This window comes from Rhinolophus sinicus, linkage group LG04 (genome assembly GCF_036562045.2).
Source record: "Rhinolophus sinicus isolate RSC01 linkage group LG04, ASM3656204v1, whole genome shotgun sequence".
Lineage (NCBI taxonomy): Eukaryota > Metazoa > Chordata > Mammalia > Chiroptera > Rhinolophidae > Rhinolophus > Rhinolophus sinicus.
In genome coordinates, this window is record NC_133754.1 from 152,165,635 (window position 1) to 152,191,228 (window position 25,594).

The window sequence follows — 25,594 nt, forward strand, 5'->3', positions numbered from 1 at the left end:
ACATATTTTAAGGAAAGGAATGGAATAGAGTAGCATAGAATAGGATAGAATATCCGTTTTTCAAGTACTGCGTGGAAACTATCACCCATAGTTGCAATCTTAAATTTATTTTTTGTATAATACTAGTAATAACTTAAAAAGTAAACTGCACAGCTGTAATTTTGGTACCCTCCTCTCTGACTTCATTTTATATTTTGTTCTATTCTTTACATTCATTTTCTTTTTTAAATTTAAGACCTTTATTAACAGGTGCTTGCAGTTTGTTGACTTTTTTGGGAAAAAAAATCAAGTTGTAAAGTTTTATTACAAATTAAAAATAAAGTTCTTAAAAATTTCACCTGGACCAGATGAAACAATTTAAAAACCTTTTTAAAGGCTTTTTTAAAAAACATGTTTGTCATTAGCAAAAAGAAACATCTTTAAGTAATAATAATAAACTTGCTGCATATATAATGCAGTTATTTCTAGTTTTAACAAGCACTTAAAGTCTTCAGCTCCAATCTTTCATTCATTTATTATTTGCTGGCATTTCATATTCATTTCTTCTTGTTGAATGACTACCCTGGATGATGGTAGAGATGCTAAGCAGGCATTTACTCAGCCCTGCCCTGCTCAGCCTCAAGATCAGACAAATTCTCAGCTGGTGTAGCCGCTGCTTGTGTCTCCTTGCCATCTTGCGGTTTAGGGTCTTCTTGGCATCTGTGTTGGTGATGGAAGTTATGGCAGTACCGACACTGAGGTGGCTGTTGACCTTAGGTCTCATCTTCTTAATTTTCCTTACCTTCTTCATTGCCGTCCTCTCTAAGGTGTCCTGTCTAGGCTGTGTGTATAGCCCCATACATACTCTGTCTCACTGTACCTTGTTGTCAGCACCCTCCATCACTTCTCCCTGTACAAGAGGATTGAAATACGGTGACCAACACCCATAGGGTCTCTACAGGAAGTAAGGTGGGAATCTTCACCTGCGGTACGGCAGGGGCTGTTGGGCATGGCCTTAGGGAGCACTCTCCAGTCCTTCATTCATTTTCCCATTCTTACCATTCGATAATTTTGCTGATAATTTCTTGGAGGACCCCTGTTATATGGATAAATCCATAATGGTTACACTGGGCTGCATATTTACTGCCTTGCACTGGAACTCCATCAGGGCCTGTAACATTTGCTGCCCCTGCACCCTTTTCTCCTTCAACAGCATCAGACTCCGCAGTCTCTCCATCTCCTATACAGCGGAAGTACTGTGGTTGTTCTTTACGGCAGTCTGGTGTACAAATACATCTTCCTTGGTGTCATTCCTGTTGAAGAAACCATATCCCTTTCTTACACTGAACCATTTAATTGCTCCCCAAACTCTCATTGAGAGGACCTTCTTGTCCCTGCACACAGGCACTGCCTATGTGAGGCCCCCTGGGCAGCGGATTCCTGTGCCCCTGCAGGTGGTGCTGGGCCTAGTGTCTACAGCGCTGAGGGTGGCGGTGGCGAGAGGCTGCTGGGTCTCTGACTCACCACTTACGGTTGTGGTGATGGTGACTGAGGCCGGCTGCAGAAGCTAGGGCTCCGACCGTGGTGTGATGGTAACTAGGCGGGCGACGGCGGTGGGGCTGGCTGCTCAGGGCTCTCTGGGGTCTGCTCTCCCCTCCCGCTACCATTCAAACTCTCTTTGCATTCCTTTTATCTTGTTGTAGTTCCCTCTGGATATTTCCTGATGACTAGCTTGCATTTGCTTAACCTGTTTTCTGCTCTGCCTAATCTGCTCTTAAACCCACCCAATAGCTCTTAATATTACAAATAATGCTTTTCCGCTTTTAACATACGGTTTTTTGCTGTGGATTCCAACTCTCTTTCAAAATTCTCCAAATTTTCATCCATTTTATGTTTTCCTCTATTGTCTTTAACATATACTTAATAGCTATTTTACAACACTTGTCTGCGAACTCCAAGATTTAAATCATCTTCCATTGCTTGTTTTTTTATCAGTCATATTTTTCATCCTTTTTTATACCTAGTCATTTTTGTACTTATATGCAAGAAATTGTGACTAAAGGAATTGTGAAGACTGATGTTAATGTTATTTTCCTCCAGAGATATTTCATTCTTAACTCTATTGGGCATATGGAGTGGGGAGCTATTTATCTTAATCCAATGAGGAGCTGAGCTGAGTTTACAGATGGGCATCAGATAGACTCTCTCCATGTCTGGTCTCAAGTATCTTAAGCATGAGATCAGTCTTGGTTGCAGGCCTCTCTATCTAGTGGACAAGGAGACTGTGGGATATTTGACTTAGCCCATTTAGCCTTGCATCCAGCACCCTATCATATCCCAGAACTAAGCAAATTTTACACAGAGAAAATCAGCCAAATGTTTAGGGATCCTTTAGATTCTAGTTCATAATGCCAGTCCACATAACAGTCCACATAAAAATATTTACTGGTTTCCTTCTCCCATTAGAGCCTCTATGCCAACGGCAAACTCAATCCTCAACCTGTGCCCAGACCAGCAATTGCCTCTAGATATGCATATCTCAACCCATCAGAAAACAGCTCTTCAAAAAACCCAACTGAAAAACACGGACAAAGGACTTGAATACATATTTCTCCAAAAAATATATACACATGGCCAACAAGCACATGAAAATATTCTCAATATCATTAGTCACTAGAGAAACGCAAATCAAAACCACAAAGTGATAGTACTTCATACCTCTTGGATGGCTATAGTTTTTTTAATAAATGAAAATTACAAGTATTAGTGAGGATGTGGAGAAACTGGAACCCTCTTACATGGCTGGTGAGAATATAAAATGATCTAGCTACTGTGGAAAACAGTTTTGTGGTTCCTCAAAAAATTAAACATAGAATTAACAGCAATTCCTCTCCTAGGTATATACCCAAAAGAATTGAAAACAAACAAATACATGCACAAGCATGTTTATAGCAGCACTATTCACAATAGCCCAAATATAAAAACAGCCCAAATGTGCACCAGCTGATGAATGGATAAACAAATTGTGGTATATGTATACAATGGAATATTATTCAGCCTTAAAAAAGATTTAACTACTGATGCATGCTACAATGCAAGTGAACCTATTATGCTAAGTGAAAGAAAGCAGATACAAAAGGACAAATATTATGTAATTCCTTTTATGTGAAATACCAGAATAAGTAAGTCTGTAGAAACAGAACACAGATTGATTGTATCTGCTGGTTAGGGGAAACAGAGGAATAAAGAGGAACTCCCTAACGGGTATGGGATTTTCATTGGGGATGATGAAAACGCTCTGGAACTAGATAGAAGTGGTAGTTGCACAACATTGAAAATGTAGTAAATGCCACTGAATTATTCCTTTTTAAATGTATAATTTTATGTTTTATGAATTTCACCTCAAAAAAAGAGAGCTTTCGCCTAGGGGAGTTTAGTTCATATACTCCTCTATGCTTTCATAGCTCTACAATGCATTTTTAAAAATGATTTTTAAATTTCTCCACTTCTTTCTAGTTGTTACAGTGAAAAGAATGTCCTAACCAGAAGCGAATTCTGCACATTAAATTTTTAATTTTTAAATCATTTACTACTTTTCGAAATTATTTTGTTGATTTACTAATTTCCTTCTTTGCTATCTGCTTGCAGTGATCCTTAGACCCCATTCCCAGATTCCCCTGCAGACTCTAGCAGAGCAGGGACCTTGTCTATTTTCTTCACTGCTATATCCACACATCTAGCACAGGGCTCAGTTCACAGCAGGCACTCAACAAATAATTCCCGCATACATTAAATGTTTTCAGGAGAAACAGTGCAGTTCTCTTTTAATATTATTTCATATAAAACTCCCATCTATCTTTGTCCCTGAATTAATTGATAAATCTATGTTTACTGGGTAAATCTATGTTTACTGGGGTAGTGGCGGGAGGTGTCATATTTCTATTGTCTCTAAAGTAAAATTGGGAGGAAGGAATGGAGAATAAAATTTTCAATTCAGTAACACCAAAGATTCACAAACAAGTAAGCTGAACAGCTTTCAGATGCAATTTCAGTGAAGACAATTTGCTATTATAATCCTAGAGTATCATAAAATCCTTGCAACCTGGGAGGCTCTATAAAAACGATTGCTCTGGTGACTAGACCCCAGTATGAAGTGGCACAAATTAAAGAAGTCATATCAGTTGCCATCTTGTCAAGCAGTTCTTGAGATCAGAGGGTGATAGAAAATATTTGCTTACCTGATCTCAGCTGACTGACCAAGGTCTGAAGTACCAAAAAAAGACCATCCCAATCAATGAACCTGCTCTGAGCAGTGGCTTTCAAGGGCTTCTCAGCTCTCCTTTAGATCAAACTGCAACATAAAAACAGCACCAATGATATTCACCCAGCCTTCCTTCATTAAACGTTATCGCCAAATTTAGCTCTCACTTCAAGTGCATGGGCTCTTAGGTTTCCAACCGCCTTGACAATTTTGGAATTTATGTAATAAGTACCATTGACTTCGTGGGAAGTCAGACTTAATATTTCTGAATAAATAGGACTTAACAGACGAGAAAACGGCTAGTGAGTCTTCTTGGAAATCAAATAGCCCTTTTGGAAAATGGACACAGCTTGCATGGACACCCTTGAAAAGTGTCTGCAATAAAAAAACAAAATTCCAGTTCCTTATGCTTACTCATTCCTCTCTTGTACAGTCTATGAAAGCTTAACAAGGAAGCTAAGAATATGAAATTGTAACTGTTTCTTCCAAGATTCGACTTCTATGTGGCTTGCACCAAATAATTTTTTATTTTCTCATGCTTTTAGGTATATATTTTACCATTACCTATGCCAAACTCACTCGGTTCAGGTTTATTGTACCACAGATAGCGAGCAACACATTCAGAACAGTCTATAAATAGATTTCATGTGGTTACTTCAATCTGTAACTATTCTTTTAGAATATGTGCTTGTGTGTGACTTATATGTAGTATTTTATATGTGAAGTACCTTCAGGTGACCAAATGAAAATGTATATTAAAGCGTGACAATGTGTTTACCTTACCATCTTAATATCATTAATTTCTTTGGAGAGTACTAATTCTAGATAAAACTGGGATTTTGGCACATTTATAACATTCTGACAATTATATCAGTTTCAATTCAGTGAGACTAAGTTTATTTCTGTAAAAGCTATGGGCCTTGCAGGCAATAAGCTCTTGGAATCTTAAAATTAATAATAATAATAATAATAATAATCATTTAGCTTGGGTTTTTTCCTCTTCTCAAGAGAGCCACATTTCATTGTTTCCCAAAATGACCCTCAAGTCTTGACATCAACATCTCAAAACCTCATTCTACAAAATAAAAATTACTTCCTGAACAGTGGTGTGAGAGTTCTCTTTTCATTCCCATTCTTGCCTGGTAATCTTCACTAGGTTAGTAAAAGAGGTATTGATTTTATCTACAGCTTCAAAAAGAATTGTTTGTAGAGTCCTCAGTTTAACCCCCATTGGCATACCTTCCTCATTTTATTTACGAATGGCCTCTGCATGTATACGCATTTAGAAAAAACTGATCCCAAACTTGGAATATTTTGCTACTGTAGAAACAGGTAACAAAATTATCCTCTCCATCCTTTACAGGACATTAATCCTCTGACCAAGGGGACCTACATGAAACTAGCTCACAGCCTCAGATTGACATCAACTCCCAGCTACAGCATTGAGTAGTTTCTCTGACATCCAGCGGATCTGGAGAACAGTGCCCAGGAGAGGTGTTTGCACTTCAGGTTGTTCCTAGGTGAGCAGATGCTGCCGGGCAGGAGTTGGTGAGTCCACCATCTACCCAGAGGGCCACCAAGAGGCCACTGGGACAGAAGGCACAACAATTTCTGCAAAAGAACATGGCAATGTGGGGGTGGGGGTGGGGGTGGGGGTGTATCATTGACCCAGTCAGTAATTTTCTCAGTTGAACCTGGTGGTTTGTAAGTCAATGTGTCCTCTCTTGTACAAAGCAAAACTGACTTCTTAAGTGCTGGGGGCAGTAGGTGCTGCAACTATAGACCATGGTACCTGAGCGCCCCAGTCATGAGCCTTTCTATGACATAAGCTGCTGGAAATTACTGCCTTTTGAACACATGCTGGCTTTTTCTGTGCCTTTAGTTCGTCTATGGAGACAGTTCCTTCTAGTTCTTTTTTTTTTTTTTTTTTTTTAATGAGGTTGATCTAGAAACAACTTCTATTCTTCCTTCAAAGTTTAAACTTTTTATTGTAATTTCACTTACATAAGCTCTTTTCCTCATTTCTGATTATCTATTTTTTGTGGCTTTTTATCTTTCAATGCAGAAATAACAGTATGTTTGATAATCAGGTGCTTCCCCAGATTTCCCTGGAGGTAGTGGGTAATATACGTTGCATTATCTATCTAAAATTGGAAAAATGATGAATTCCAAGAGTTTAAGACTAGCAGAGCCTTCTGCTGGCCTGTTTTTGCCATGTAGCTTGAGCAATAAGTAAACCTTTGCTGTGTGCACTTAACTTCGGAGTGTTTATTTATATATCCCATCCTGGCATATATGGGCCCCAACCCAAAAGCTTCATATGTCAAAATAAAGCATCCTTTTCCATACATTATTAATTCATATAAATTAAATGGTATGTGTTACTTGTTAAATAGGACAAATGTTAAATCTACCTGTAAGTTATCTTTATTAAATGTATTTTAAATACAGCTTAAAGTGAGTTATTTGAAATATGCTGATCCAAAATACTTTTAATTAAAATGGTTAGGTGATTTTTTTTTTTTTTTATCTCAAGGAGGATTCTCCGGGTTGTGTATAACTGGAAAAGAGATTTAAAGGTCAGTCCATGGTCCCAAACTTTCCTAACAACCCTGGTTTCCGGGATGCTGCTCTTTGAAGAAGGTCAGGGCAGAGGCCTCTTGTAGCTGCCACAGTGGCCTCTAACATAGGGATGTAAATGAAAGCAAGCCCTCATCAGTTTGGTTGAATCCTGATAATTTTCACTTCAGTAACCTGCCAGTGCTGTAGAGTAATTCTTATGAAAATTACTACCTGCCTCTGCTTACAGTGCACAGAAAATTCAGTAGTAGACGCATTCAAAGAAAGTTCTCTGTGTAAAGATTTCATTGCTAGTACAAGATATATTTATTAAGAAACATTATCACTGTTCAAGTTTAACTACTTCCTTTTAAAAGTGACTACCATGATTTAGGGTTCCAGCATTAGACTGCTTGATCAGCAAGACAAGGTGTGTGGGAAGGTTCTTTGTACAAACACAGTGAAGAACTATGAGATCAAAGGGGGGTTTCAAGGCTCAGAAATGTTGGCCCACTAATTTCCTTTCCCCTGGAATCCCCACCACCAGAGTTAAGTGAAGTTCTCATGTGTTGCATCAGCTCCTACAACTTGCCCAGCCCTAAGTTAGTTGTTATGGGCATTGCCAAAAAACATTTAGAAGGCAAATTTTACTAAAGGTATCAACAGTCATGAAATATTCAGAACTCTACAATTCTACTGCTAGGAATTTATTCAAATGAAATAATCATAGTTGTGCCCAAAAATATTTCTATCAGTTTTGTTTTCTTTTTAATAACATCACTGAAAAAGCTGGGTATAACCTAAGTTTCCAAGAACAGGAAATTGTTTAAATTAATTTCCATATAAAACAGAGTCAATAATAAGTTAAGAGCAAGGCTTTGGAGCCACATGTAGTAGGATCAGAATCAGTGCTTCACTCCTTTCTATTTGTTCAATCTTGGGCAAAATACTTAACTTTTCTAACAACTATTTCCTCATCTGTAAAATAGGAATAACACCTACATTATAAAAAAACAATGTGGAGGAGTTGAATTATGCAATTTAGACATAATATGTAGCACAGAGTCAACCACATAGTAAGTATTCATCATATAATTATCATTTTTGTAACAATAAAACTATATGTAAGGATCAAAGTTATGCTGTGAAACAAGATTTTGATATGAGAAAATGCTCACAATTTATTGTTAAATCAGAAAAACTAGTAATAAAACAAGATATAGGGAATTATCTTAATTTTTTAAAAATATTAAGAAACGTGTTTGGGTATAAAATAACGGGAAAGATACAACATATTTTAATAATGTTTACTCCTAATAATGATAGAATTATGGGTGATTTTTGCTTTTTTCTTGATGTTTTGCTTAATTGATATATTATGCATTGCAAATTGAATACACATGTTTTTTGCAACATGTAAAAAGGTGACTGCTGCCATAAAAGATAATAATAATTTTCTATAAAAAGCAGGAGAGATTGCGTCCATCTAGGGGGATCAGGGAAAGCTACAGGGAGGACATTGCACATAAAATGAACTCCAAAGTATATGCAGGATTTGGTCAGGCATGGACAAGGAAAGTATCTGAGGGAATATAATAGAAAGAAAGGAAATGCAAAGGTATAAATATTTTAAGCTTATTTAGGGAACAGCTCATGCAGTTCAGTTTATATGAAGTACAGGAAAGGGTTTCAAACATCCAGATCTGAAAAAAATTTAAAGGCTAAGTCTGAAAATTTGGGCTTTGTTCTAAGTCCAACAAAATGTTAATAGAACTCTTAGAAAAAGATCTGTAGTTATATAAGTTAAGGAAAAGCTTAATGTTTTACCCTCTTCAGATAGTCCCAGTGTGATTTTAGTATATTAAAGTCTTTGCCAAATTGCACCTTTAAAAGACAGAAAAACAAACTATATTTAACTTTGTTTAACCCAGTATTTGTAGATGGTCTAAAACATTATTTCCCTATGCTACCTTAAGAATGACATGACGTGTAGATGAACTTCATAAAAAGAAGGAAATGAGAGAAGGTTCAAAGTTTCAGAGTTCTGTCCACGTAGAAAAATTGTGAATAAAACATTTCAGGGAGGTTTTTAGGACCTAAGAAGCGGAATGTTAGCAAGAAGCACACCAAGGGATGGAAGGGAGAATGCAAAAGAAAAACTTTATCTCCCTCCCAGTCCTACCTGAGCTGACTTAGTCTGCAATATACTTACCCAAATGCTCCACTGTGAAGCAGCAGGCGGGAAATCTTCATGAATAAGATGCAATGGGAGGTCTCCAGGAGGGGAGTCTAGGAAGAACCAAACACTTTGTCTCAGCCTAACCCATCATTTACAATCCCTCACTAAACACAATGAAAAAAGGAAGGTCAAGTTCTTCCACTGCTGACCAAGTGAAAAGGAGAAACTATTGTTGTAACATACTACTTAGCTCTCCATGTCCTCTTCCAACCTGACCTTCTTGTATACCATTACCATTACTTGTATGGCACTTTTCACACATGTCATTTCATTAATAAAAATAACTCAGTTGAAGCCAGTAGAGCAGATAACCCCAGTTTACAAATGAAGCTTATTAAAGTTAAGACTATAATGAATATAATACTAAGGAGACCTTTATCACACATAACCACAAGGCAACTATTTAGACCACAAAGTTCTACAAACATTTACTAATGATGATTAATAAATACTATCAAATATAAACACACAACATAAAAATACAAAAAAAATGCTAGCAAATATAAGCTATAAGATGAAAATACTAGCATTATATGTGTAAAATGTTCAGAAACAGTGTGAAAAATACGGTCAAGTTTGACACACAATGGAAGAAAGAAAACGTTCATCCATCATATCAAAATCAATTGATTTCTAAAATGTGCTTAGTTATATCTTAAATAACAAAAGAAACAGTAAATCTAAATAGACTTATACAATGTCAGAGGGGCAATAGATTGGGGGGATTACTACTTTGTGAGGGGTGAAATGTCTATTACATTGTTTTGTACACCTGAAACTAGCACAATAAATAAATAAACAGACAAACAAAAGAAACAGTAAGAAGGATTGCCTTATGGTTATCCCACATTATTCAAACACTTCATACATTTTAGTTTTTTTGTTTGTTTTTTTTAATTACAGCAAGTACCAGTGTTCTAACAAATCCATCTGGTTTCTTTCCCATTGCATGACTCTACAGTGTCAAAATCTATTTTACAGACAAAACGGGAAAAATGGTCTGAGAAACAACACAGCAAACTCTTGCATCCCATGCAATTTCCTTCTCTAGAGATAAACACAATTTGTCAGCCTCGTATGTAAACTAGAACTATACAGATCCTCAAAGATTCATTGTTGAAATTTTTCTGGAATGAAATTGAGGCAATATTTTGACTAAGTCTTAGGGGAAAAGAGAGTTTAGACTTCGAACTCGGATTTAAATTATTATATAATTGTTCATTGTTCCACAGAAATTATAAAATAATTTGAATTGCAGCCAATTACAAATTAATTTTGCCAAATGTACTTCTAAAACACTATATATACTGGTCCAGGGCAAGTAACTATAAACCAGAAACACTTTAGTAATGCTTAACGATGGGGAAATCAAATTTATTAGGCCTCATCATAAGCGCATTAAGCACATTTTACAATGATTCTTCTAAAAAATCCACTGCAGTTTAATGTACACTTCAGAATGTGAGTAATTAACTTCAGGTATCAGAAACAAAGAAAATGGAAAGCTCTCCACAGCTAAAATGAGATTCAGATTTCTAAATTTTATCTAATCTCTAGGGAGATTTGTGTGTGTGTGTGTGTGTGTGTGTGTGTGTGTGTGTACACATACCCACACCCATGTATATGAAGAAATGGAGAGAGAACTAAGGAGGGATCACTGTAAGCTGAAAAACTGGTGGGAACATAGGAGATGGCAATTACAAGTATTTCCCCTCAAGATATTAACAAAAATCATAAATATATTTTAACATATCAGTCATTATTCTAAATTTACTCCAACAATACTTGAAAACAGTCCCTTAAGTTGGAATATTATAGTATCCTTTTTTGTCTGAGTTCATAGAATCTCATGAGGTTTTAAAAACTCATTAGCTAATAGAATTGCTCTAGATCTGGAGGTTCACTAATAAAATTAAATTCTCTAGTGTTTAACTAGCAAATTGTACTTGCTAATTGGTTCTTTGTAAATTGCATTTTGATGCAAATTGTCCACAGTTTTTTTGATGGAGGGGAAAACAATATGTATACGGGTATATATAAAATTCAGTGTCCATATATTTATAACATGAAATAGCTAAAATACTGTTTCCCAGATACAATAACTTAATAAAACAAACAAAAAAACAAACAAAATACAAGGCTATATATAGCACTCAAGTTTGCATCTTATATATAAATATGTCCTTTAAATACTTGGATGTCATGTATTTCTTCTCTTGATATAAATTTGGATGATTTACATAGTCAATACTTTTAATAAGAGCCAAATGCAATGGACTGGATCACTTTAAATGGAGTGACTAGTTTTTCTCCAGGATACATCTAATCCTCTCGTGAAATCTAGAGATGACTTCTAGAGATTTAACAAATCTGTTGACCTGGAAGGAATAAAGCTACAGTTGTGTTATTATAGAAGACTCATGAGTCCCACCCACCTGGAAAGTTCTTGTCTTCGACCTTGATTGTTTGAGAGGTGAACAAATCATTTCTGTTTTTTTATTTCATGTAATGCATTCTATGTTAACCTGACTAATTTATACAACTTTACCATCAAACATCGTTAATCTGCTTATTAAGGATACAGTTTTCTGATCATGAAAAAGGAGGGTGTATTCCCTAGAACGTGGACATTTTATGAAATTCATTTTCCTTATTTCCAAGTGATTTAAGGAAATCCATTTGGAGAGAATACAACTTATGCGAAAATCCTATACTTAGAAAAATCTGGTAGGATTGTCTTCTCTCAGATATGAATAAATGTAAATATTTATACTGTAATATTTATATACATGCGCATAAATGTATATAAATGTATGTACAATAACAAAATGTACTTTCATTAATTTATCAGCAATAACTATGTTTATTTTTAAAACTTCGGCAATTTAAAACTTAGTCAGAGAAAATGACCAGCCAACAATGACATTTGTTTTGTAGTTCTCGTTTTTATTTCCTGTGTGCAGGTGGCAATAGTAGATTTAGTTTGGGAAAGAGAAGATTATGAGATGGAGGCATTCAATATATATATTGAATTCAATTCAACAAGTAGTCATTGAATTCCATTCACAATCAGTGTAGTAATAAGCTTTATTGTTGTGGAATATACAAAGGAGATAATATAAAGATTGGCTATGCAAAAATACTTAGGGAAATAGATCATTCTTGACATTTAGGATGGCTATAGTTTTACTTGTTTAAGCTTACAAATATATTAACTTTGATCATTTCCATTTTACAATAAATATGAAATTTAAAATTTTAGTTAATTTATGAACACACTATGTTGTAATTAAAGTGATGCTTTCAGGACTTTTTGATGCATTCTGAATTACGTGGCTCTAAATTAAATAGCCCAAGCCCTCTGCAGTGTGTGTGTGTGTGTGTGTGTGTGTGTGTTGTGTGTGTGTGTGTTGCTGTCTCCATTCTCGCTTTCAGCCTTTTGATTACCGTCTCTTACTTTTGTGAATATGTCTGCCTATAGCAGTCCTTACCTGCCTTCTACTTTACTCCTATCAACCTATGTGGCCTTGGAGACCATACAATCTGACTTGCTAAAGGTGTTTATAAAGTAAAGGCAAATAAGATCCAAGTAAGAGACCAAAAATCTGTTTTGTGAATAGTGTGAGTGTTAGCATACAGGTTTTGAATCAATTATTTTGATTGGTCTTAATAGTTTTTTCATATACTTAATGGCCCTCAGCTCTGCTCTGGAGAGGTAAGGCTGCCAATGGGTTCAGGTCTTTTCCAGTGAAATACAAGGTGTCTCAGTCTCGGTGCAGTTTTAGGTTTTAAGAACTTTATAATGATAAATGCTGATATCTTATTTTTAAATCACTTAAAAGTTTAATTATTTACATTTCTTTCATATTTGTTGAGTTTTGAGAATTTTTAATAATATGCTTTTAATTATTGTTTTGTCTCAGTCAATCTTTCCTATATTCAATAAGCAGGAATAAAATAAAAACAAATTAAAAATGTAATGTTGAAAATTCCCAAAGCTATAGTATAAAAATCATTTAAATAACTAAGTGTTTAAATAATTTGTACAAGGTTTACTAACTATACTTCTGAATTTATTAAAGCTTAACTCTGACTAAAACTTTTGGGACATTCTATATTATTTTATATAACAATAACAATGACCTAGAGAAAATTAATCTATTCTTTTCCTGGTGGTGGAAGATGTGAATTTCAGAGGGCATTTTGATCAAATCCCTCTATTAGAATGTTTTAAGAAAAAGGAGATACTGAAGGGATAGAAGAAATGTAACTGTTTTGAATGCTTACTATGGTAAATTAATTACAAAAATGGCTCAAGCTTTCTACTTTGCATTTCTTACATAAAACAATATCTCATATAGATAGATAGATAGATAGATAGATAGATAGATAGATAGATAGATAGATAGATAGATAGATAGATAGATAGATATACATATATATATATATGAGTGAATTTCAATCATTTAGTCTGTTCTTATTTCTCTATCCTTACACCAATATTATGCTGCATTACTTACTAAAGTTTCATAATAATCTTTTGATATCTGATAGGACAGGTTACTCTTCATTATTGTTCATATTCAAATTGACTTTATGTATTTTAAACATATACCCCTTCATATGAATTTTAAAGTTGTTTTCACAACTTCTGTATAAAAAATTATTGGAGATTTTGATTGGGATTGCACTACATTTATAGAATAATTTTTGAAAAATTGACCTCTACTAAAAATTAAAAATTTTGTCCATGAATATGGTATATATCCTCGTATATTCAAGTTTTATTTTGTGTTCTTCAATAAAATTTTATTGCTTTCTCATGACGTCTTGTATGTGGCTGTAAAACCTTTCTTAATGTTCTTAATATTTTAAGATCTCTGAAATGTTTAAAGTATTGCTTAATAGATATTTTCAACCATACAAAAGGGTTTCCAGGAGTCTTAAGTCTATTATGAACAAAACAGTCTGACATACCCAAAGTAATAGTAACTAAGTCTACATAGAGAGGTATATCTCAAAATGAATTGTGGATGTGGTTTCAGCACATGGAATGAAATGGATCCAAATATATTAAAAACCCACAATCTTTGAGATATCTCTTGGTAAAAGAGTTGCCATCCTGTGGTAAAACGACTTAGGCTGTTTTATAATGTAGAAAAGTCCTCTGTGCTCTCCATGTCCTATAGGCAGGAAGATAGTTGGAAAAAAAAGTTGCTCAAAAGGTATATTTTCTAAGGCCTTCTTCAGAAGAGACGAAAGGAGTAATAGAAAAGTAAGATTTTCCAGAGAGCAAAGATAGTAAGTATGGACAACAATAGACTAAGAAGCCAAAGTCAGTAAGCCAAACTGGAGACTAATTAAAGAATATTCTCCATCCCAGAACAGAAAGACCCAGAACAGAACAATATTTGACCAGTGGAATTTCAAACTTCTTAGGCGCCTCACATGTTTCAAACATGAGGGTTTACTTGGTTATGTTTTTCCTGTTTTATTATTATATGTTGGATGTGTGGTAGTAGATAACTAACCTTTTTAGTTCAAAGATACCTGAATCAAGAGGAGTCACATATGGACCTGATACAGATCATGATATTCTGGACTTTGAGCCAATTGGCTTGATTGAATTCTTTTGGGGGATCTGAGATAAAGAAGAGAATATTTTGCATTTGGATGAACTGAGAATACTTGTGGCCATAGGAACAGACAGTGATAAATTTTGTTGATGGTTTCTATTCTTTATCTTCCATGTATCCTTACATTTTGCCAAGTAACTTCAGTACTTTAACTCCATGTGAGGGGTGGTCTACCATATCCCTTTTCATGGGGCTCAATCGTTTGACTTGCTTTGGCCAATGAAGTATTAGCAGATATGTATGACATAAGCAGCAACTAGAAAGCAGCTTACTAACTCAGGCTTGCTGTCTTGTATCTTTGCTGTAAGCACAATAATAAACCCAAGCCATCCTGTTGGCTGGATAATGAAAATCATGTGGAGCAGAGATGAGTTGCCTCAGACTTCCTGGCTGAGTCCAGCCTAAATCAGCTGAGAGTTAGTGGATTACCTAGACATGTTAATGAGCCCAGCCAATTTCAGCCTAGTTGCCTAGCAAAACCACCAGCTGACCCCACATATATGCACCACAATTGTTTAATGATTTTGCCACTGAAATGTTTGTGATATGGCATCTCTGAAATATTTGTGATAATAAAGGCATTATTACGGGATGATGCCTTTAAAAATTTGTATAATTCCCCTACTAGACATTAACGTATTGAGGTAAAGGCCTAGTCTAATTAACCTTTGAATATGCTACTAGCAGAGTGTCTCATACACTTTTGTAAATAGTAAATTAATCTCAGTGTGTTTAGTAAAGTAATAAATTGTAGAAAATGTGGATTATATTGAATTGGATTATTATTTAGAAGAACCTCAAAGAGTGCTGCTAATCAGTTACCTAGCCAAAAGGAAAAACAAAATAAAACAAATATTGCTACAAGCTAACGAGGCTATTAGAACCATGGCAGAATGTAACTGTGGGTGCTCCAAAGGAGAAAAGGTAAAATAACACCCACTCACACAAATTGTTCAGTGCAATTAAACTTTGAATGGGATTTGTTAGTTATGGGCTGAAAAAAACAAATATAATTACATTTCCTTCTACTCAGCAACACAGCAAGAGCCTTTATCATCATAGAATAAGCATTACCAATATCCCTATACTAGCCCTTAAAATTATGCTATATATTTTACATATTTTTAACTACTCTATCTCAAATAAGAAAAGCCTTACTATCAATCTGACTATCAAATGTTACTGGTGGAAAAACATTAGAAAGAGTACAACGTTCCTAACCACAAAGCCAAAAGCTCCGTCATCTGATCATAGAACTTCCACATCTTGTGTTACTTTTCTTATATCCCATTTTATACAATCTTGGACTTTTTATTATGGCCAAGTAAAACTATGGCTTGTGATTTACTTTCTCTTAAGAATAAGCCTCCTCTCAGGACCTCACTTATGTTTTTCTTACTAAGACACTTCAACAGATTGACTGTGTGAATCTTTATATAATGCCAGAAAACTCATTTTGTATTTCAATAACTTAAAAATGGGTATGGCCTACCAACAAACACATTTAAAAATTTGGTACATGGACTACCACTTCCAGGTATGAATGACTTTGTCAATCCAAAATATTATCTAGAGATAAAATAGCCTTCATTTGTTTCCAGCACACCTGCACTACAAAACAAACAAACAAGCAAAAATGCCAAAGGCCATTGTTCTAGTTTAAGGGAATAAATGCCAGAGAGAAACTTGAACCTATGGAAAGTAATGAACAACAATAGAAAAGCTAAATAAGTGGGTAAGTTAAAAAGACTGTTTCTTTTATCCTTATCAAAAATTGCATTAAATGTAAATGTACAAAACATTCCAATTGAGGTAAATTTTGAGACAGAAATAACACAGCAAGACCCAACTACATGTTCCCTACAAAAAAAAAAAAAAAAAAACCATACAATTTTAAATATAAAGACATAGGGTGAAAATAAAAGGAAGGAAAAAGATACAGCATGAAACCTGTATGTATAGCTGGTATGGCTGTATTAATATAGGATAGAACAGACTTCAAGTTCAAGAATATTACTAGACATAAGAATATTTCATAATGATAAAAGTGGCAATTCATCAGTAACAAACCATAGTCCTAAATGTACATACACCTAAGTAATGGGTCTCTAAATAAATGAAAAAAAAACTGACAGTGCTAAAGGGAAAAAAATCAACATATCCAAAATCATATGTGCAGATATTTAACAACCTTCTCTTAACAATTGACAAAACAAATAAACAAAAACTTAGTAAAGGTGTAGACAATCTGAACAACCATATCACCTAAGTTGACATGACATTAGTAGAACACAACCTCCAGTACCTGCAAAATATACCTTTTTTTCAAGTGTACTTGAAATACTGACATAGATCATATGCTAGCCAATAAAACAAGTCTCAATAAACCCCAATGATGGAAATTTGGCAAAGCATGTCCTCTGATTACAAGGGAATTAAATTCAAAATCAACAATATGGTATAATGTTAGTAATTTCCAAACATTTTGAAATTAAATAACAGAACACTAAATAAGCCATAGATCAAAGAGGAAATCATCATGGAAATTAGAACTATTTTATAATAAAAACACAGTATGTCAAAATTTGTGGGATGAAGCTAAAACATTGTGTGAGAGAATATTTATAATCTTAAAACATAAAGTCTATAAATAAGTAACATTTACACTTTAGGAAGCTAGAAAAATAAAAGCAAATTAAACGAAACAATTAGAAGGAAGAACTTAATAAATATAAGAACAGAAATCAATAAAATAAAAATTACAAACAGAAGAAATAAGAAAGGCAATGCTGGTTCGTTGAAAATGTTAAGGAAATTGATAAAAACTTTAAAACATCAATCAAGAAAAAAGAAAACAAATTATCAGAATAAGTAATGAAAGACGGGATATCGTTATAGATCCTAATTATGCTAAAAGGGTAATAAATGAACAAAATGAACAACTATATGCCAATAAACTTGATAACTTAGATAAAATGAAGAGTCTTTGAACTATTTACTAAAGTTAGCTCAAGAATAAACAGAATGGCAAATAGTCATATATTTATTAAGAATATTGAATTCATAATAAAAAGAAAAATTCTCCAAATAAATAAAACTCCAGTGCTAGATGGTTTTACTAGGGAATTACATCAAATATTTAAGAAGGAATTAGTACCAATTTTACACAGAATCTTTCAGATACTAGAGAAGGGAATGCTTCTCAATTTATTTTATGAAGGCAACATAGCACTGATAACAAAATCAGACAAAGATATCACAAGAAAATAATATTACAGACTATTATCCATCACAAACATATGCAAAAATTCTCAACAAAATGTTAGCAAATAGAATTCAACAACATATGCCAAAGATAATACTTCATGACTAATTTGGGTTTAATCACATGAATGCAAGGTTATTGAAACAATCAGAAATCGATCAGTCTAGTTCACCATACTAACAGAACAAAGCAGAATAATTAAATGAACATCTCAGCACTTTCAGAAAAAGCACGGACAAACTTTAAACACCTATGTATAATAAAATCTCAGAATTCCAGAAATAAAATAAACTTTTCTTAACTTGATAAAGGGCAATCATAAAAAACTTATAGCTAATCATATTTAATAATCAGATATTGAACACTAAGAGCAGGAATAAGGCAAGAACTCTCGTGGTTTCTATTTAATACTGCGCTGAAGGTCTAGACAGGGCAATGAGACAATAAAAAAAAACACAAAGATTTTTAAAGAGTAAAATGGTCTGTATTCTCTGATGACATGTTTATCTTACTGGAAATACCAAGGAATACATTTTTAAAAATATATTAGAGGGGCCGGCCCGGTGGCTCAGGCAGTTAGAGCTCCATGCTCCTGACTCTGAAGGCTGCCAGTTCGATTCCCACATGGGCCAGTGAGTTCTCAACCACAAAGTTGCCAGTTCAATTCCTCGAGTCCCACAACGGATGGTGGGCAGCACCCCCTGCAACTAAGATTGAACGCGGCACCTTGAGCTGAGCTGCTGCTGAGCTCCTGGATGGATCAGTTGGTTGGAGCACGTCCTCTCAACCACAAGGTTGCCAGTTCAACTCCCGCAAGGGAATGGTGGGCTGCGCCCCCTGCAACTAGCAACGACAATTGGACCTGGACCTGAGCTGCGCCCTCCACAACTAAGATTGAAAGGACAACAACTTGACTTGGAAAAAAGTCCTGGAAGTATACACTATTCCTCAATAAAAGTCCTGTTCCCCTTAAAAAATAAAAATAAAAAATAAAAAATTCAGGAAAAATTCCTATTCAAAAAAATATATACTAGAATTAGTAAGTGAAATTAGCAAGACCACAAGATACAAAATTAATATATAGAAAACATTTGTAAATTGGACATCATCAAAATTTGACTTCTTGTTTTCAAGAGGTATTAAGAACATAAAAAGCCATGCCACAGCCACTGGAATAAAATATTCACAAACTATGTATGTATATAAAATAACCAAATATAGACATGAGACTTATACAGACATTTCACAAAAGAAGACACATGTGGCTAATAAGCACATGAAATGATGCACAATCGTTACTCATCATAAAAACGCACATTAGAAACCGAAGTGAGATATCATTTCACACCCATTAAATTGACCAAAATTAAAAGCATGACAATTCTAATTGTTGACAAGGATGTGGAGCAAATTGAACTCTCACACATTCCTGGCGGGATCGTAAAATGATGTAATCACTGTGGAAATGAGTTTGTCAGCTTTTATAAAGTTAAATATACAATTGTCACATGATTTGGCAGTTCCACTCCTAGGTATTTACCCAAGAGAAATGAAACTATGTGTCTATAAAAAAAAAAAAGTTCAAAAATGTTCATAACATCTTGGTCTTTAAGAGCCCCAAACTAGACATAACCAAGATGTACACTAAGGGGGGAGTAGATAAAAGCATCATAGAATGATCATCCATTGGCATTGTAGTCAATAAGAAAAAGAAAAAGAAACACAATTTTCTAAAATGTGTTGATCAAAAGAAGTCAGACAAGATTTAGAACTGGTAAAACAAGTTCTAGAGAAAAAATATCAATGGTTGGTGCCAAGAGGGAGATGGAGTGACTGCAAAGGGATACAGGGAACTTCAACAGAAATAAATGTCACAAGTGATGTGGTGGTAATCTGGGTGCATACATTTGTCAAAATTCATCAAACTATTCACTTAAATGTTCACAATTTATATGTAAATTATAGTTCCATAAAGTTGGTTTTAAAAAAGGAACGCTCTGGCAGGTATGTTGAAAATAGTAAGAGGTAAGAGAAGAGAAAAAAATACCATGAGGTACATACAATAAGATGTAACTTAGTTTACCTCTTTGACTGGAGAAAGGAAAATGTTCCTGTTACTTCAGTACTGACTCTCCATCCCCAGATAAAGACTGATGCAAATAAAGACCATTTCCAAGAATTCAATCCAACCCTTGGTAGAACAGGCATTTTTAATTTAAATAAGGAAAGAGGCCTTAAAGGGTAATGGGCCCAGTCTTATTCCAGTAGACACCCAAGTGGAAGCAGGAAAGAAGCAAATCCCTACTATTCAGAACATTAACATAACCCATTGGTTTCATGGGAGTGGAAGGCTATTTCCTGCTTAAGATTTACTGGGCTGTACTGATATATTTTCTTTCTTCAATGAGTTTAGACTGAATTGTCCTGGAGAATGAATGTTTGTTTTGGGAAGAGGTCTGAACATATGTGTTTCATTTTAAAGAAATAGATATTCTTGCATCTCAAGCTGGAGGAACACGGGACCCTTGGAGGACCCCTAACCTGGGGACCCTGCAGTTCTCTCTCAGTGGTTTTCCTACTTCCATTACTCCCCTCTGCTGTGCGTAGTAAGAGTTCCTAGACACCAATGATCCTTTCTACCAAAATCCAGACCCAATGACCTAGATTTCAATCTAGGTAATTTAAATATGGGATAAGGAATATTTCCAAGTATTTAATGTCCTGTGGGTTTTAGCATGAGGACCCCAGAAGGATGGGTTAAGAGTGTGAGGAGATGAGAAAAAAACTCTTTAAAGACACAATCCTTGCATCAGAGGAGCGGGTTAGCAAATGGCTTGATGTCATATAGGCAGCTCCCTGTGAACTCCCAGGTAAGGAATGTTCAGTAAGAATTTTTAACTTGTCCCCCATACACTGTAATTCCCATTGCAAATGGCTGCAACACTTAGGTGAATAACTATGCAATGTCGTACAAAGCATGATGAGGTGATCTTGGGGAAGCTGAAGGCACAAGTAATAAAGGAGAAGTCTGCTTCTTGTGAACTTCACGTGGCCTCTGATAGGGGCTTAGCTTAGATCTGGTAGAGTGTGCTGCATATAACCATGGATACCATTGCTAGTTTAGAGCCTGCAAGGAAATATGAATAAAGGGGAAGAAGGAGAAGCATGGAAGCAAAACGCTAGAATGATAAGAAAAGAAAAAAGAAAGAAAGATATTCTTGGGCAATAAAAAGGAAGGATGACAAATATTTATTGTGTACTGCAATGTACCTGGTACTGTACCAAGGCCCTAGGACATAAAGGCTCTTTCAGCTTCATAGTCACCTTAGAAATAGGTATCAGTATTTTACCAATGAGGAAACTGATGTTCAGAGGATTGTAATAAAATGCCAGAGTCTATATAGCTAGTAAATGGTTACATGGGGCCAGAATTAAAATTCAAGTCTCTATGACTCAGAAATAAGAATTAGAACAAAGGACAGAGGAAGCCACAGAATGGGGAAGAGAAAAGAACCAAAACTCACGTAGCTGGAAGAGGGTAGGCAATTCCTGTGATATTCACACAGCGCTACATGGAAACTGCAGAGAGGAGTAGGTGCTCCTTCTTTGACGTTGGAGTTAGCTAATTAGCTAGTAGTCACAACTCTTCTATGAGATCCTTCATTTAAATCTTCAGACTAACTGAAGCTTTTTTTAAAATCTAGGTTCTTCAAATGTGGCCACAGGTTGATAACACAGCATTATCTTCACCTGGAAATTTGTGAGAAATGCACATTCTTGGGCCCACTCCAGACCAGAAACTCAGAAACACTGAGGGTAGAGTTCAGCAAATACGTTTTTTTAGTTTAATTTTGTTTTGTTTTGGCATAAAACAACACAGATTCATTATTTTACAGTTCTGTAGATTAAAAATCCAACACAGGTCTCACTTGGCTATAGTCAGTGTGTCGGCGGAGCTGAGTTCTTTTCTGAGGACTCTCGGGAAGTATCCATTTCCCTGCTTTTTCCAGCTTCTAGAAGCCACCTGCTTACCTTGGCTCCTAGCCTGCTCCTCCATCTTTAAAGCCAGCAGCAGTAAGTTGAGTCCTTCTCACAAAGCATCACTCTGACCTCCTATCTGCCTCCCTCTTTCACTTTGAGTTATCCTTGTGATTATATTGGGCCCACCCAGATAAACCCCCAGGACAGTCTCTCTAGTTTACAGTCAACGTTCTCAAACTTGATTCCGTCTGCAACTTTATTCCCCTTGGCCATGTATATTCACTGGTTCTGGGGATTGAGATACTGACATCTTCAGCAATTATGTTTAACAAACCCTACAGATACTGCTGACCGTTTACAGCTGGGGAGCCAGCACTCTAGGCTTCAGCATTTGCCAAGGGCTTGGTCCCCAGGTCTCCACATACCACATTCTTAGAGCCGCAGGTCCCAGAATTGGAAAGAAATTCAGCCACAGCTAAAAAGCCTGTGTACAAATAATAATTCTATCAGGGTGAAATCATAACCACCAGAGACTGCAATGAACTTTTCCAAGCTATTGAAGCTTGTCACCTTCAGAAATATCATCATTAAGGACCTGGATGGTATTCAAGAGCTAATATAATTTACCAAGAATCTATTAAACAAGCCAGGCCTGTGGAGTTGTTCTGCCACATGCACATTTTTCACCTTAATGATTAGGCGGCACAGAAAAGGAACCAGCTCTCCTATCCAGACAGGCTGGCTGAGAGGACTTTTCTCAGACAACTTACCTATACCTATGACAAAAGCCTCAGACTTAAAAATAATGAGAGTCTCAGAAAAGAATAATATCGTTAATTAAAAATCACAATAAAATATATCAAAAGTATAAAAGGTGGATGCTGTGTACATTTTCTCAATGAGATTTTTCTCTTAAATTCCTTTGTACTTCCCCTCCTCCCCCAACTTGAACCTGACCTTATGTTCACCTTGATATTTAGTTGATGCTGACTGGCTTTTTTTCTTTCTTCTTTTCTTTCTTTTTTAATATGCAGTGTTCATAAGAACGTGTTGTAAGAGTTACACGTGGGTAAAAAGGTTAGTAGAGCCAAATTAAACCAAATTACAATAAGTAACAAAAGAGAAAATAAAATATTTCATTAAAATGATACATTCTTATTATGTATTATCGTGTATTTAACACAGGACTTGCTATACATCACAAGTGTGTTATTGCTATGCATATTTGGGGTAGGAAAGTAATGAAAATAATATTTCATTCTGTAATAGTAATGTGGTTTTATGGGCAAAATTTGAATGGAAAGCAGTAAAATCAAAAAGTAAACCTGATAATCTCTGCAATAAGGTTAGGCTGGGAGGGTAAGTGGAGGGAGAAGGTGTTTGAAGGAGATGAGGAAGCAAATAGATAAGAGGGAGAAAAAAATAAAGAAATTCCAATTTCTTGGCAATAAATCTGAGTTTGTGAGAGTGGAAGTCAGCCAGAGGTTTTGTGTTGTAGTAAACCAAAGCTTTAGTTCAATGGCAGAAGCAAGAAACAATAGCATACCATGGTCAAGACATTCACTACTGTTTCTTAGGCAGAAGGAGGCAGTTGCAGACAGAAAATGTGCTAAAATAAAGCAAGAAGGAAGTGGTAACAGTCTTAAAGGGAATGAGAAGAAGTATGGCAGCCAGAAACTCCAGACCAAATGAATGTGCTGCAGTATATTTACCCCAAACAAAGGCATCTAGGCAAAGCCCATTTTTCCTTCTCTTATAAAGGTTTTCTTTTCTCTGTGCATGCTGGAATAGCCTGGAAAGTCTATACCTCTGTAGTGGTTCCTGCAGATTGCTTTTCACTCTTGAGTTGAAGCAAAAGAGTACACACTTAAAAGTATACACAGTTAAGGAAGCCATGACCCAGCCATGGTAAAGATGTTTAGGAGTTCTGGGATGTGTGTGTAACTTGCATAAACACACACGATGTCCATGCATCTTAACTAAAATCTGGCGGTGGGTGAATCCCACCTTAAGCCCAGGGAAGGTATATTGCGTTCATCTGTTCACCCTAAACGACTAGAGTATAATTCACTCTGAAGTGAAGAAGAGGATAGATTAACCTTTCGGTGCCACACCTGGTCTCCGGATTTCCCAACATGTTAATGAATTTTCTGAGATGGGAGTGTCAGACCTGCTGGCAGTACATTAATCTGAGAGAGCACGAAGAAATACATCCTCTAAACTCAAAGGTGGGTGAACCAATTTAGAAAATGTTAAATCAAATCCAAGCCATTCCGTAAAGACTGTACCAACCTGCAAAGCCCAAAGACATCTGGAAAAGTCACTGTAGTACAGCTCACTCAGTTGTGGTTAGGTTTCTAGCCTCCTTTTCTTTATCCAGAAAATAAGGGATCTGGCTCTGCACCTCTCTGAAATTCCTTCCGAGTAAAGACACTTGTAATATTAACAACAGGCTATCTCTCAAATGTACCCACCCATAGGTCAGCACCTATTCTGCTCAGTATTTCCGCAGAGATAAATATTTTTGAAATGAAACGAATGGCAACAGAGACAAATATACATTTTTAAAAAAAGTTGTTTAGTCATTGGGGTAACACCCTGAGGAGGAGAATCTACTGGGAAGTGCACCTTTTAAAAATAATTTTAGGAGCTATTTTTACTGCTAAGTTTCAAAAACATATTTAAGATGGGTTGGTGAAACTAATATGTAGACAAGGAGGAAGAGGGAAATATAAAGGAATCTCATTCTAAAAAGCTTTTACTAAATTTAAACATCTGAGGTCAAATCCAGTGTGGTACAACTGGCCTAATGGGGCCACGTTCTGGAAGAGTGGGGCTGGGGACTGCTTCCTAGATACCCAGCGGTGCAGAAGGTGCCTGCAGGGTAGGAGCAGGAAGAGTGACAGGAGCCTGGGGACTTGGGGTTCAGACAGAAGTGTACGTAAAGCCACGTAACGGAAAGAATGGCAAAGAACATGCAGCCAGGTCAGGGGAAGAAGGAAACGAAATGTAGCTGCCTCAGCACCATTGAGGAACAGGGACAGCAAGCCAAGCGGAGTACAGACCTGGACCTGTCCCTACTCCAAATGATGCAGTGCTCCAAAGTCTCACTTCCTGGGGAAAGGGAAGGAAAAGGGCTGTTTTTCTTTGTTACTCTCTTCCTAAAATCAAGCAGGACAGCTGGCATACATCAGAGGGTTGATAACGGTGCAGACTAAACCAATATGACAACCATTCAACATACTGGGAAATGTTAAGTGGTGGGAACACATCCCCCAATTTTAATCTCGGTGCTTCCTTGCGTTTCCTGCCCCACGTTGCCCTAACACTTGTACCCTGAGGGCCTGGCTTTCTCCAGGAGCCCACATGGCCTCGTGAAAGTTACCCATTATGTGAGCAGCAACAGACTATAAGACTGTAGCTTTAATTTCAGGAGGTACTGTCAAATTACTTTCCAAAAAAAAGTCTATAGCAATTCACATTTCACCAGAAGTTTATGAGAATGCACTTTTCCTTGTTTCCCTACCTAAAATTATTATTCTCATTTATTTTAATTTTTGACAATCCGATAGGTAGAAAGTGAAAAATGAACGGCTGCTTTAATTTCTATTTTACTCACTACTCGTGAACATGAGCATATTTTCATATGTTTATCGGTCATTTGTATTTGTTCA

General features: G+C 35.8%; 1 pseudogene; it reads right to left on the reverse strand.

The window, feature by feature from the left end:
• Positions 1 to 593: 593 nt before the first annotated feature.
• LOC109457297 (Y-box-binding protein 1) overlaps positions 594 to 25,594 on the reverse strand; it is a 101,440-nt pseudogene continuing 76,439 nt past the window's right edge.